Source organism: Xenopus tropicalis, chromosome 2 (assembly GCF_000004195.4).
Source record: "Xenopus tropicalis strain Nigerian chromosome 2, UCB_Xtro_10.0, whole genome shotgun sequence".
In the NCBI taxonomy this organism is placed as follows: domain Eukaryota; kingdom Metazoa; phylum Chordata; class Amphibia; order Anura; family Pipidae; genus Xenopus; species Xenopus tropicalis.
The window spans coordinates 82,363,078-82,376,021 of NC_030678.2; the positions used below are offsets into that span (position 1 = coordinate 82,363,078).

General features: G+C 40.4%; 1 protein-coding gene across 5 annotated transcripts in view; it reads left to right on the forward strand.

The window, feature by feature from the left end:
• The first annotated feature begins 4,368 nt into the window (after positions 1-4,368).
• Positions 4,369-12,944, forward strand: part of dlgap3 (discs, large homolog-associated protein 3) — a 158,498-nt gene continuing 149,922 nt past the window's right edge. For 2 of the 5 annotated variants that reach the window (XM_031895633.1, XM_031895634.1), the window contains exon 1: positions 4,369-4,923. The gene's annotated coding sequence lies outside the window, so the exon portion shown is untranslated. 5 annotated transcript variants of the gene reach the window in all.

Sequence of the window (12,944 nt, forward strand, 5' to 3'; positions counted from 1 at the left end):
TAAGTCCCAAATTGTTCTAATAGACAACCATGCAACCCTAAACTTACCCCTGTACATCCCCCTCAAGTGCAGCTCAGAATTTAAATATTTAGGGATTACCATACACCTAGAGCCATCAAAGTTTGTAAAACATAACTTGGACCCTATTATAATTGCATTATCCTTAGATGTGCAAATCTGGACAAAACTACCACCTTCCCATATGTGAAGGATCAACTTGCTCAAGATGGTCTACCTGCCCAAAATTTTATACCACCTCCACAATGCCCTGATTAATATGCCCAAAAAAAGTCTTGAAAAAAATAACCAACTCATTTACCATGACCCCCCCAAATGCTATGTTAGAAGGCTGCCTAGTCGGTTCCTGGTATGGACTATGCAACCTCTCTCACTGCACACAAGTAGATATTGGTGGACTGACACCAATACCCCACAAAACCTGGACCCAAATACTAAAATACACAAAGGAAAAACCACCTATCTCTAACCACAGGCGGCCATCATGGTTAACTCCAATATCATCCATTTTAGATTACTTGATGACTATATACAGTATATACTGGCCCCTTCAAGGGATCAAATAACTGAAGGACCTTTCATCTCCACTTTCATGCAGATTTGAAAACTTATTGTAGATCACAACAGCTTCCCCTGTTCAGGCACTTCCAAATCCACCATGTGTTTAAGGCACACCTTGACCATACTAAACCTAGATGACATCCTTACGTCGGATGACCCCCAAAGACTGGTATCCAGGCTCTGTCATAACCTGCTGGTGTCATTCCCTGTCCATTTTAACCTAGCAGAGGCTGGCTGGCAAACAGCTAAGCCCAACCAATAACTGTGCCTGATATGGGTCACCATCTGTCTTCATTTATCACATGGTATGGGCTTGCACCATTGTGCAGAACTTTTGGTCCCAAGTGATGGGTTCCCTGGCCACAGCGCTAGAACTAACCCAAATTTTTTCTCCTACAGCAGACCTCCTGTGTATGTATGATTAACTTATTACTAATAACTATGCCAGAATCAGGTTTTGCGCAATACTATTCTATGCAAAAAAAGTGCAATTATGCACTGAATGGTTCCATGCCCCCACTTGTGGGTCTCCCCTCCCCAGCCACTCTGCTACCTGCCTGCGAGGAGGGAAGATGCAGGTGGGCAGGAGACGTGAGCAGGAGGCAGAGAGTGGGCAGGCGGCAGATCTGGGTATGGCTTGATGTGCGCTGGGCCCCTCCAAAGATTTTTTTTGGGGGGGCTTGCGGGACACTAGTTAATCTACTGTTAACTGCCCTGTGTGCCACTGTCTTAAAAGTTCATTTATAGGTGAAATAAGTTAGAATATTATATGCAATATTATAAGCAATTTGGGTACCAGCTCACAGCAATCCTTACATATTCTAAGAATATCTATTGGAATTACAAAACTCAGAATACCTCCTTGCAGGTTGTTATTCCTAAGAAGAAAAGTGACAGTAAAGCTGGCCATACACGCACCGATAATATCGTACGAAACCTCGATATTTGGTGCGTGTATGGCATGTCGGCGAGACGACCGATATCGCAGGAAGCTGCTGATATCGGTCGACTCGCCGATCGGACCGGTTAAAAAATTTTGATCGGGCACCATAGAAGGCGCCTGACCAAAATCTGCCGTCAGGGCTGAATCGGCAGAAGGAGGTAAAAATCCTATTGTTTCTACCTCCTTATCTGCTGTTTCAGCCCTGAACGGTGTGTGGCGGATCTGACGATGTTTCGTGCGACCGATGGTCGCACGAAAGATCGTCAGATCGCCGTGTGTGGCCACCTTAAGTCTCTCTTCTGTGTGTAATAAATTGTCATATAAGATAGACTTATACCACAAATGCAACAATGAAGGTCATTAATTACTTAAACAAGCATAATATCAGATTAATAATCCTGAAAGCCTGAGACATAAAAGGTGGGATGCATGTATAAGAATGAAAAAATGCTGTTGTTATTTGCTCTTGCTCTATTACATTATGTGCTGAAAAGGCCTGGAACTGGCAACTATAATAGGTCTGTTGACTGGAAGGTTTTATAAATCAGTACAGAAAATGACATAGTTATTGCAATTACATGAGAAATTGTGATTTGCACTGTACAAAAGGTACATACATGTGAAAATTATGGCCCCACTTTGAGGTTAAAAATTTGGTTATGGGCCCATAGCTTATAATAAAATAACAATGCGCATGTCAATGCACACATGTATCTGTGAGAGTGATATTCTAAGACAATTTGCAATGGGTCATCATTTTTTATTATTTTTGGTTTATGAATTATTTAGCTTTTGGTCCAGCAGGTCTCCAGTTGGAATTTAAGTAGCTATGTGGTTTCTGGGTTCAAAATTACCCAAGCAACCGGGCGGTGGTTTAAATATTAGTTTGGAAGATGATTTGGAGAGTGCCTGAGTTGGAAGATAAAAAGTAACAATAAAATTGTAACCTTAAATAGTTTTTTTGGCTGCTGGGATCAGTGAGATCTGGAAACAGTTACAAGAAGAAGGCAAATAACTCAAAACCTGTAATTGAAAAGTTCCTAAGAAGAGGACATTTTATAACATATTAATAGTTAATTTGAATGTGAACCATCCCTTTAATTTCTTTAACTATGTGGTCAAGATGCACAGTGTTGTTGGGCGCCAATAGCATGTGGGCTGTTCTTTATATGGGGGTGAAGTAATAGAAACTACCATGCCAATAGGTAAAGCACCCATATATTTTAAGACATATTAAAGTATGTGTGGAATAATGTATCAACCTCCACGGTGGCAATGGGCGAAGTTGGTTCGGGGACCGCATCAACGAGCCGATGCAGTCCCCGATCCGAATAAATCTTTTAACCTGCCCGATCGATATCTGGCAAATTTCAGGCATGCCCCTCGTTGCTGCCCCTACACAGGCCGATAAGCTGCTGAATTGGTCCAAGGGACCGATATCGGCAGCTACAATAGGCCCGTGTATGGCCACCTTTAACCTGCATACAAAAACTACTTAATGTAGTGCAGTGATGTGTAACTGGGGGTGGGGGGGATAAAAAAGCTCTATCCTTGTGTCACATTCCTATAAGTCATGAGGTCCAAGTTCAATACCCATATCCGTTATTTGGCTAAATAAACAAATATATCTCAGAAAGTCTCTGCTATACAAATATCACATACATATTTTATCTATACATCTCAAACAGTGGTCATTGTGGCCACAACCAACATTTGGTGGCCAAATAGTGACTATCAAGGGATTGCTGGATCCACAGGAAAACTCTGGTGTACATAATTTTAAGCATTTAATTAGGAATATATATGTAGTTTACCTATAACTCAGATCCACAGAAATCAGAATTAACATTACACATTACATTGCCTGCTGTTCATCTGTACTCAAGTACCTGACCTCCCTTCTGCTTCTGAGCTACAACCTCCAGAAGAAGTGAATCCCAGGTGGAAGCAGATGGCACTTCCAGATTCACAGAAATCAGAAAACAAATGTACATTACATGTATTCAGGCACACTGTACAAAGGTTTTTTTTTCAAAATATGTAATAGGGAAGTAAATTTTCTTTTTTTATACAGGCACTTTTTCTATAATATATAAATGATGGTTAGTAAGAGTTCTATATAGAGAGAATTATTGGGATATTTAAGAAGTAGGACTGTCCAACAGGAATAGAACTGCCAATCAGTGGACAGAGCAGCCAATCAATGGGAAAACTGACCCAAACCATACCAGTCTTTGGCTATGGTCACATATAGCTGGTTCTTGGCTTGTGTATAAATGTAGGCCAAGAAATAGCTCAACTGTTTTCCTCAGCCCATGATGCTGTCGGCACTGCGCTGATCGGTGTGCAGTAACACAGAGCGGATTTTGGCGCAGAAACACAAGAATGAATTTTTACGCCATAATCCTCTTCATGTGTCTGCACACAGGCCGATGCAGTGCCTATTAGCACAGACACTGGAGTGAATTGAGGCAAGACGTTTGACTGTAAACACAGGCAGAGAAACAACTATGCGTGACCATAGCCTTAATCCTATACAGAAAATCAAACCTACTTTCTCATAATAGATAAAATCCAGTGGATCTCAGACTGAGACTTGGTGGGTTCCCTTGGAACAGAAACCACAGCTAACAAGTCCTTGCCAATTGGTACATGCTTACTATAGTCCAGGTGGTTGGCTGGAAGTCATTTTAGTTAAAAAAATGTGCCACCCTTTGCAGCAGTGCTTTGGTGCCTATGTAGAAAATATGGCCCTGCAAATACACACAGCATCATGTGACCAGGATGTGGCTCAGTCTCTGGATGAAAAAGAACAAGTATCAGGCAGCAGCTGCCAGGAAGACCAGCAATGTTCTCAGAAGAGGTGCATAGAATCTGCCCTTACTGACATATTTAAAGGACCCGGGACCCTTGCATAAGGTGCAAGGGGGACAAGCCCCCCCTCTGGCAGATGGCTGCGCTCCCCAATAACCTGTAACAGCTATGACGAGTTTGGGCAGATTGTTATAAAGCTATGTGAGCCTATTCCTCTACTGCTCTCTCCTCCTTCTCCTCAGCCTCGCATCCACCATCCTTTGTTCTTCTCTCTCTTTCTATCACTATAAGTCTCCTTTCTACAGACACTGCTCCTTGTCTTGCTTGACTACTAGCCCAGCTATCCTGCACTGCAGCACAGACCCAGGTCTCCTCCCCCATGTAGTCTGCCCCCACCACATTCACCCCCTACTCCTCCCCCCCCATCTCGGGGATGAGACGCTCTGCCCAACTTTCAGCCTGTGCCAAACCCACGGAGTTCTCACTCCGATAAATAATATATCTCCAGAAAAATCCCTGGCAGCCTCCTGCCACGGCGAAGATGCGCTGCGCCCAGGATCTACTGCAGGAGCTGCTGGAGTGAGGAGGTAAGTGTGGTGCTGATGGGAGAGGCTTGGAGCTTGCGCATCCTTTCCTGCTATGTAGCGCTGTGTTGGGTACCGCTCTCTGGGTGCGCACCTATGTTCATTTCCAGCTGGGTTCCTTGCATCTGACACCCCTGCATTTCTAATCTAACTTCTCCTTCCTGCTGTTCCAGAGAGCTGCGGGGCTGTGCATGGAGAGCCGGCCTTGCTGCTCTAACTGGAATGGCTAGGGCATCACTATAGAGAAGCACAGACAGATGCGTTTTAGATCTTTCAGTTAATTATAGTGCGACTGTTGTTGGGTTTCCCCACCAAAACCCTTAACTCCGGTAAGCACTATACTATCCCAATGCACAGAAGTAACGTCATGTCACTCCTGTTATCAGCTGTTATGATTCAATTTTTTTACACTGGGTCTGGGGGGATTCTGTATGGCTTACTGGCATAGGCATGTAAAGCATAGACTGGACTGGTACTGTAACCTTTGTGCCACTCATGCTGGCTGTCAGAACTTTAGATTTTAGTGTCAATTTAGTGTCAATTACTAAGAAGCTGCTTGCCAGGGAGCTAATGAGGAGGGAAATGTAGTTGTATGTGTAAGTGAGTATGGTTCTGTTTATGCTTGATAATAAGGAGGCATGAATTATAATATAGATATATGGAAATAGAGGGTCACTGCTTTGAAATTAACCTACAGCTGCACACAAACATTATTTGATCTTGCTATCCAGCCACTTGCGCCGATTATGTATGCATGCACTTTACTAGCGTTGCATTCATTTGCATCAGTATTCTGAGATGCATCTGACCAGTGCCTGGTATATTTGCAGAAGCACCATAGTCATTATAGATGCATGAAACCTCTGTGTACCAGTGAAGATTACATTTATCACATGCAGATAGTTAAATAAAAGTGAAGAAATTCTACAATTGTTTTACATTTTCACAGCTGAAGTGCTACTTCATTTGAGTGACTGTGTCTGTTTGCTTTGTGTGTCACAAGCAACAAGCATACATGTACTTTTATGACATTTTCAGGCATAGGTCTCAAGACTAGGGCAAATAAATATTGGGATTTTGTGGCATTTTACCTGCAGAACTTGCACTTTAATGTACGCTGCAGTAGAGGGAAGCCCAAACAGTATTTATTAGCAGGATTATTTAAACCACAGTTTAATGTACAGTATGTATAATATGTATGTAATTTGTATGTAACTTCTTGTGCAAGAACCTTGGCTTTTACAAAGAGGGTGTTTTTAATTAGAAAAATGATTAACATTAACTCCAACTTTCACCTTCTGTTAAAAAAGGTCTAAAATGGTGCCATGGGTTTTTTCTTTCATTTTGCCCAAAGATAACTTGTTTCATTTGGACTGGAACATCATTAATGGAAAAGAGGTCTACTATGATTATTTTTAGTAAACCTCAGAAATATGTTTGTCTTTGGCACAGGAAAGTATTAAATCTTTTGCCAGCTCTATGTATCTTTGTATATTTGTTTCGCTGCCCCCTGCCCTTTTCAGCAGTAACTGCAGCCTCTGCAGTGTATGCCACCTAGCTCAAGACCCAAGTTCTGCAGAGCAAGGGTTACAGAGAACATAGCTCTCTCCGAATATTGGGAGTCATCTGAGGTGACAGCAGGTTGCCGTTGTTTCTTTAAGGCGCTACTGTAAAGTTTGGGCAGCTCGCTCGCTGCTTTTGCATGCATTCGCTGGACTTAAATAACCCACAGCCCCCCTTTTACTTGTGTCATTTGTCACTATTTTTAACTTTAACTTTATTGTTCAGTATGAAACAGGTGACATCCCACAATGTTTTCCTGTGCTCTTCCTGCCTGTCATTCAGCAGAAAATGAAAAAAGCAATGCAAAGTCTTCCCCCAGCCATCAGCTGGCACACACTAAATAGTCTCGGGAGTCTAAATGCCATTTAGTTGCACAGTTTGGAACTTTGGGAACCCCCCATGTTCTGTTTTTGTTGTGAGTTACCTTTTCATTGCTTTTTTTTTTACATTGCCCCTTTGCCTATATTGGTCACTAGTTGCTTCGCATTTTCAAATTTTTCATAGCAATATCAGTTTTTATGTTAATTGTAGGAATGCAAATGAATTCAGCTTTCCAACTCTGGCCCATGAAACCATAAATAGTTATGTAGATTTGTTCTACTTTTTTTCCCCCAATCCCCCTGAGTCACTATGTCACCCACTTCTCATATTCTCAGACATGGTGCTATTCAAGACCTAGTCATTATTGTACTATTGATCTGGGTGTCACCTTTTATTTGATGCGAGCAGTGACAGGCTTGGGGAGAATGCAGAGGAGGAAGTATGTGAGGTGACAGATGCTGTGCTCGGTCCCATATGAACTGCAGACATGCCTCCTCCCTTCCACCACAGCTGCTCTGTCAGAATGATGGCTTGGATCTCCGTTCTGTATTGCAGTCACTTACAGCTTCAGTTGAGGGGTAACCCTTATGCTGCTCCCAGATGTGTAGAACGGGTGAAAATAGACTTGTTCGACCTGGTTTCTGGAATATAGCCTCTATGTGTGTGTGTGTCTAGCCGTTCTGTTATGGTTATTATGATACATACTGTCTTGATGTTACCAATTACATGGTTCTCTGTGAATATTTGCAGTATGTTGGCTCAAATCATACAATCATACTTTATTTGAATTTTACTGAAGGACTTGAGGTAGGAAAAGAATATGAAATTAATGACTGCTGCATTTTGCTGTAGATAAATGATGGATGGGGGAAGCAGCAAAGCAATCATAGCAATATTGGGGGTCTGACTGATGCATATGGGTGCAACACCCATTATGTTCCCAAAGGTGTTGTTGCAGTGGCATCACATATGTACTTAACTGATATTTAGGAGGTAAGATTAGTAAAGTACCCTACCCTATGGTAGAAGAACCCTTTTTCTGTATGATAAGAAATTATACCAGAGAATAAGGTCTATTTAACAAGGAATCTTACTGTACAGGCTGTATCGAGTGTATTATGAAATGATTGTATACTAAGGACACTGATATTGGGAATGACCTTATTTTAAAAGCTAGAAGAGAATTTTGCAGATAATACCACATATTTACACACACCTGTTTATTTAAAAACATGGCAACAAAATTGTTTCCCATTACTCCTTATTGTCAGTTTGTGACATTATCCATGTCATGTAGAAAGTCTCAGCAGCACTCCAGATTATCCAAGGCATGTGTTATACCTGTAGCCACCATAAAAACTGCCTGGGTGCTGTCCTGTCTGCGTGACAGATTTGCAGCTGGGCTAAATCATTTATGTAGAATGCATAACCTGACTGCTGCACCACAGCAGAATGTTCCGTGTAGATCAGCGATCTGTGTCGTGACACCACCTTTCAGAAGGGAAACTTATGGATGTTGCTTCTTGTTGTTGAGTACTGCAGAATAGGATGGGTCATAAAGTGATGGCCAGGTTGGGTGGGATATTGGTGGTACTACAGTTTATAAGCTTTAGGCAGTGATTAGTAGGGAGTCATTCAAAGGTGGCAATTGCATTTACATATTTAAATGCATACTTATCAAGGGACATAAATGGCAATAAGTCGTAGTGGAGCTCTAAACGGGAAGTGTCCCATTAAAGTAAGAGGTATAGGTAAATATAGGAACATTTTCATTGATAACTTGATAACTCAAGCATGATTACAAGTCATTTTAAATAGATTTTTTTGCACAGAGATATCTGATATACAGTAATTTGGGAAGACAATCTTGAAGTCCATTTGAAGTAAATAATACTCATTTTTTTAAAACAGTGGCAATTAAACAGTACCTTGTACTGGATCCTAACTAAGTAGTATGAATTCATATTGGTGCCAAATAATCTTATTGGGTTTATTCAGTGTTTAAGTGTTTATAGTAGACTTGAGGTATTTGGATCCAAATTACAGGAAACCCTCGGCCCCAAGCTTTCTGGATAGTAGTTTCCAATTTGCGAAAGCTAGTTTAACACATCTTTGTGGATTTCATATAGAAAATGTTTAAATAGTAAAGATTTTGGTATCCTGGCCAAGTCAGTGGTTGAAACAGCTAAATGTGCAATTTGGAAGATACAGCAGTAATGTTTGATATTATTTAATAATAAGTACTGTCTTCTTTTTTTTTTTTATTTACCAGGGTTTCTTGATAAAACCACTGGAATGGGTCAAGAAGGGTTAAAACAAGCAACAGTTTATTAGACATTCTGCAGGTCAAATAGAGGACTTGATGATGCCTGCAGTATCTGAATGTATTTAGCATTTTGATGATAATTTAATGCATGCTGTTTTCTTAATATCTTGCAGTGCTGTGTTGATCATTGTTCCCAGGCTGAGTAAAAACATTCAGACAAAACTGTTGTGAACAGAACTCTTGGGACAAAAGGAATACACCTACATTTACTTAAAGAGGGGAGGTGTCTAAAGGTGGCCATACACAGGCAGATTTAAGCTGCCAATTTGAGTCCTTTTAGACTAATTCAGCAGTTTATCTGCCTGTGTATGGGTACCCCTGATGGCCCTGCCCAGCCAACATCTGTCTGAAAATTTGACAGGTATCCATTGGGCAGGTTTGATTTTTCATCCAGATTGGGGACTGCATCGCTTCATTGATGCAATCCTCGTTTCAACTGCTCCTCTCTCTGTCATTGTAGGGCCAAACAATCAAATTAGCCCGATATGCCCACCCACGGAAGGGAAAGATCTGCTTGTTTGGCATTTTGCCAAATGAACAAATCTTATAATGTATGGCCTCCTTAAAGGACAAGGTAAGGGTGCTAAGAGTTAATCTCTATCTAGAGGCATACCTCCAGTGGCATTATCCGTGCCCTTAAGACTCCTCATATGCCAGCTGATTTCCTGACAAGAAGCCGCATAGAAAAAAAGCTTAGATATTTAATGGAAATAACCAGAATTCCATGATCCTGCACCAAGACATGCGCAGTTGTGAAGATCAGAGGACAGTGCATGTGCAGTATAAAGTATTTGTGATTGTGCTTTCTCAGAACAGACAAGCAGCACTCACCCTCAATAAACAAGTAAAGCCCTCCCACCACTGAGCACGCACCAATAGCAATCAACAAAGATGGTTTCTATGGTGACACGTGAACAAGGGATTGGGGATATACACACAAATCGCCTACCATTCACAAGATATCATTACTCTGAGACAATCGGTGTGCCTTGTTCTCTGCCTCCTTATCATTTTGCCTGCATTCTACCAGTGCTGTTATACATGATCGCATAAACATGGTTGCATCTAGAGGGTGGGGGAAGATTGGTGCATTCGTGTTTAGATATGGGGTATATATCTATAGAGCAAAGATGGTGGGTGCAGTTTAAAAAAGCACACTGTGGGAGAATGGAGCATTATTTCTAAAAATTAATTTGGCGGTCTGATACAGGCAAGGGGGCTCTACAATATATTATGGTCTGGAGTGGAAGCCTTTCCTTGCTCTTTAAAGGAAAACTACCCCCAGAATGAATACATAACCAACAGATAGTTATCTATATCTATAGTTATATTATGTTAAGGCCTTTTCACATCCTTTCCCTTGATCCCTTGATGGGCAGAAATAATGCAGCTCTAACTGTAACATGAAGACGTATTGAAGCAAAAGGCAGAACTGTCTATTAATTGGCGGATGTGGCCTAGCATGTATGTGTGCCTTGGCTTGTTTGTGTGCACTGTGAATCCTATGATCCCGATAAGTGGCCCTATTTAGGATTACCCAATAGCACATACAACTAAAAAAAGTATATTTTTATGAAAATGGTTTATGAAGCAGGGTTTTACATATGAGCTTGTTTATGCAATATGTTTTTATAGAGACCTACATTGTTTGGGGGTATAGTTTTCCTTTAAGTTTCAGACAGACTATATTCTCTCCCTTGACTTGTATCATGTCAGTAGTGGGATTTGATTAGTCAAAAAAGGGGATGGGTTCTTAGTTTGGACACTGCAGAAGTAGAGATTTGCCATCCATAGAGTGGGGGAGAACTGGAAAACCAGCCTAAAAGTTTATGTTTACAGCTGTGTATATGGAGGTTCATAAATGTACATGTAATCATGTTTTATGGCAAACCAGCGTGTTTAATTTTTTTGCAGCAGATGTGCAAAAGTGTGCATTACTTCTGGCTATGCGCGATGGCCCAAATGGAATGGCCCAAAAATTGTTGCATTGTCAGTTATGTTAGGGTATTGAACATTTTGCACTGATTTGTTGTGTACATACTCTATATTAAAACTATTCTAAAATTAAATATTGCCTGCACCTTTTTCTTGTATTAGTATAGTCTTATCTTGACAAGATAAGACTATACAACAATTTACACAATTTGGTCTAAATAGAATGCACCCAGAATTGCAACTAAATTAAGAAAGTGGATATAGAATTTCAGTAATCAATTTAGGAATACAGGAAGCCCACATTTTTTTATACGGCCACTTTTCAGTACATAAATATCCATTCAAAGCTGTATTCATTCATACTGTAACAATGCACTGGAACCAAAGATGGATTCTTTTATATTGTGTACTTTATTGGGACTGTTACAAAGGACATAGCTGTCACTTGATTAGGTTTATACAACCTTGTCCTACTAACCAGCGTGTTGCCATTTCCTTTTTTCATTTAAGAGATGATTTAAATTTGTTTCCCCTGACAACACTTTTCATTTTTAACTTGGAATTAAGTTTAAACCAATTTCTGCAACCAATAACCTATGTTTTCTGTTGGAGATTACTTACATTTGCACTGTTTCCCTTGACAACACTTCTCAGTTCTAACTTGGAATTAATTTTTGAACCAATTTCGTGCATTGTGCTGACAGTTATCAGAGGGAATTACTTCATCCAATGCCATTTTGTGCATTCCAAATAGTGTGATCAATAAATTCACACTTGACTTCACACTGCTTATATAGGGAACTGAGCTTGCACAGCACATGCCATACACCATTACTATAGATATCATAAATGTAAAGCAACTGAACATAAGTGAACGGCTTCTTATACAGCAGTTATACAGTGCAGTCTCTGATGCTGTGCTGGTACAGTTACAGGAAATATTGTAGATGTAAAGCAAAAACAAATGTGTACTCAATGATGTTTTACTCTGTCAATGGGGCATATTGTGACCCAACAAAGGGGACATTGATTGCAGGAAAATGCTGGAGATATCTGTTGGTCTCTTTCCATTGCCTACAATGGCTAGTATTGCAAGGAGCCCAGGGCCTGTCATTTTAGCCTATGGTAATATATATGTTCTATAATGACTATTGCACACATAGCATGTTATAGTGGTGATCAATTTGTTGGGGCTCCCTGGTAGGTTGTTTTCCACTGACTATAATGGCAAGAGATCAGCAGAGATTCCCTCTATGTGCCATAACCTTTAATTAATTTATGAGGTAATGTAATAACCTGTGGAAAAGATTAATTCATTTCTAGTAACTCACAGCAATCAGTCAGGTGTTTGCCTTTAACCAGCAGACTGATGAATGCTGATTGGTTGATATGAATTACTAAAATTGGAGCCAACTTTGCACCTGTTGTTTGTTACCTCAGAATATAATTACATTTAAATGGCAATTGAAATGGGGTTAGGATTCCTGTGTAAGAATTGTATTCTACAGAGCTTATCTGTTATCTGTTATGTAACCATTTCCTTCCATTTGAATTTAAATGGCTGCCCCCGTAGCTACACAGCACCCTGCTTATGTAAACGATAGTAGTCTTTCTAAGTAGTCTTCATTTTTTTATGTTACTGTTCCTTTAACCTATTCCACTACATTTTGAGGTTAAAACCAAACCCAGTCATACATTTGGGGACATTGTCTCAGAAAATGGTGCAGTATATCACATGTGTAAAAGAAATGTAAACACCCTAAATATCCCCACCCAACCGGGACCACGAGCAATATACTGTATAAACCTGTAAAGCATGTGTTAAAAAGCAGCACTAACATCCAATTCCCTGGGTACAAGTCAGAGGTATAAAACATTG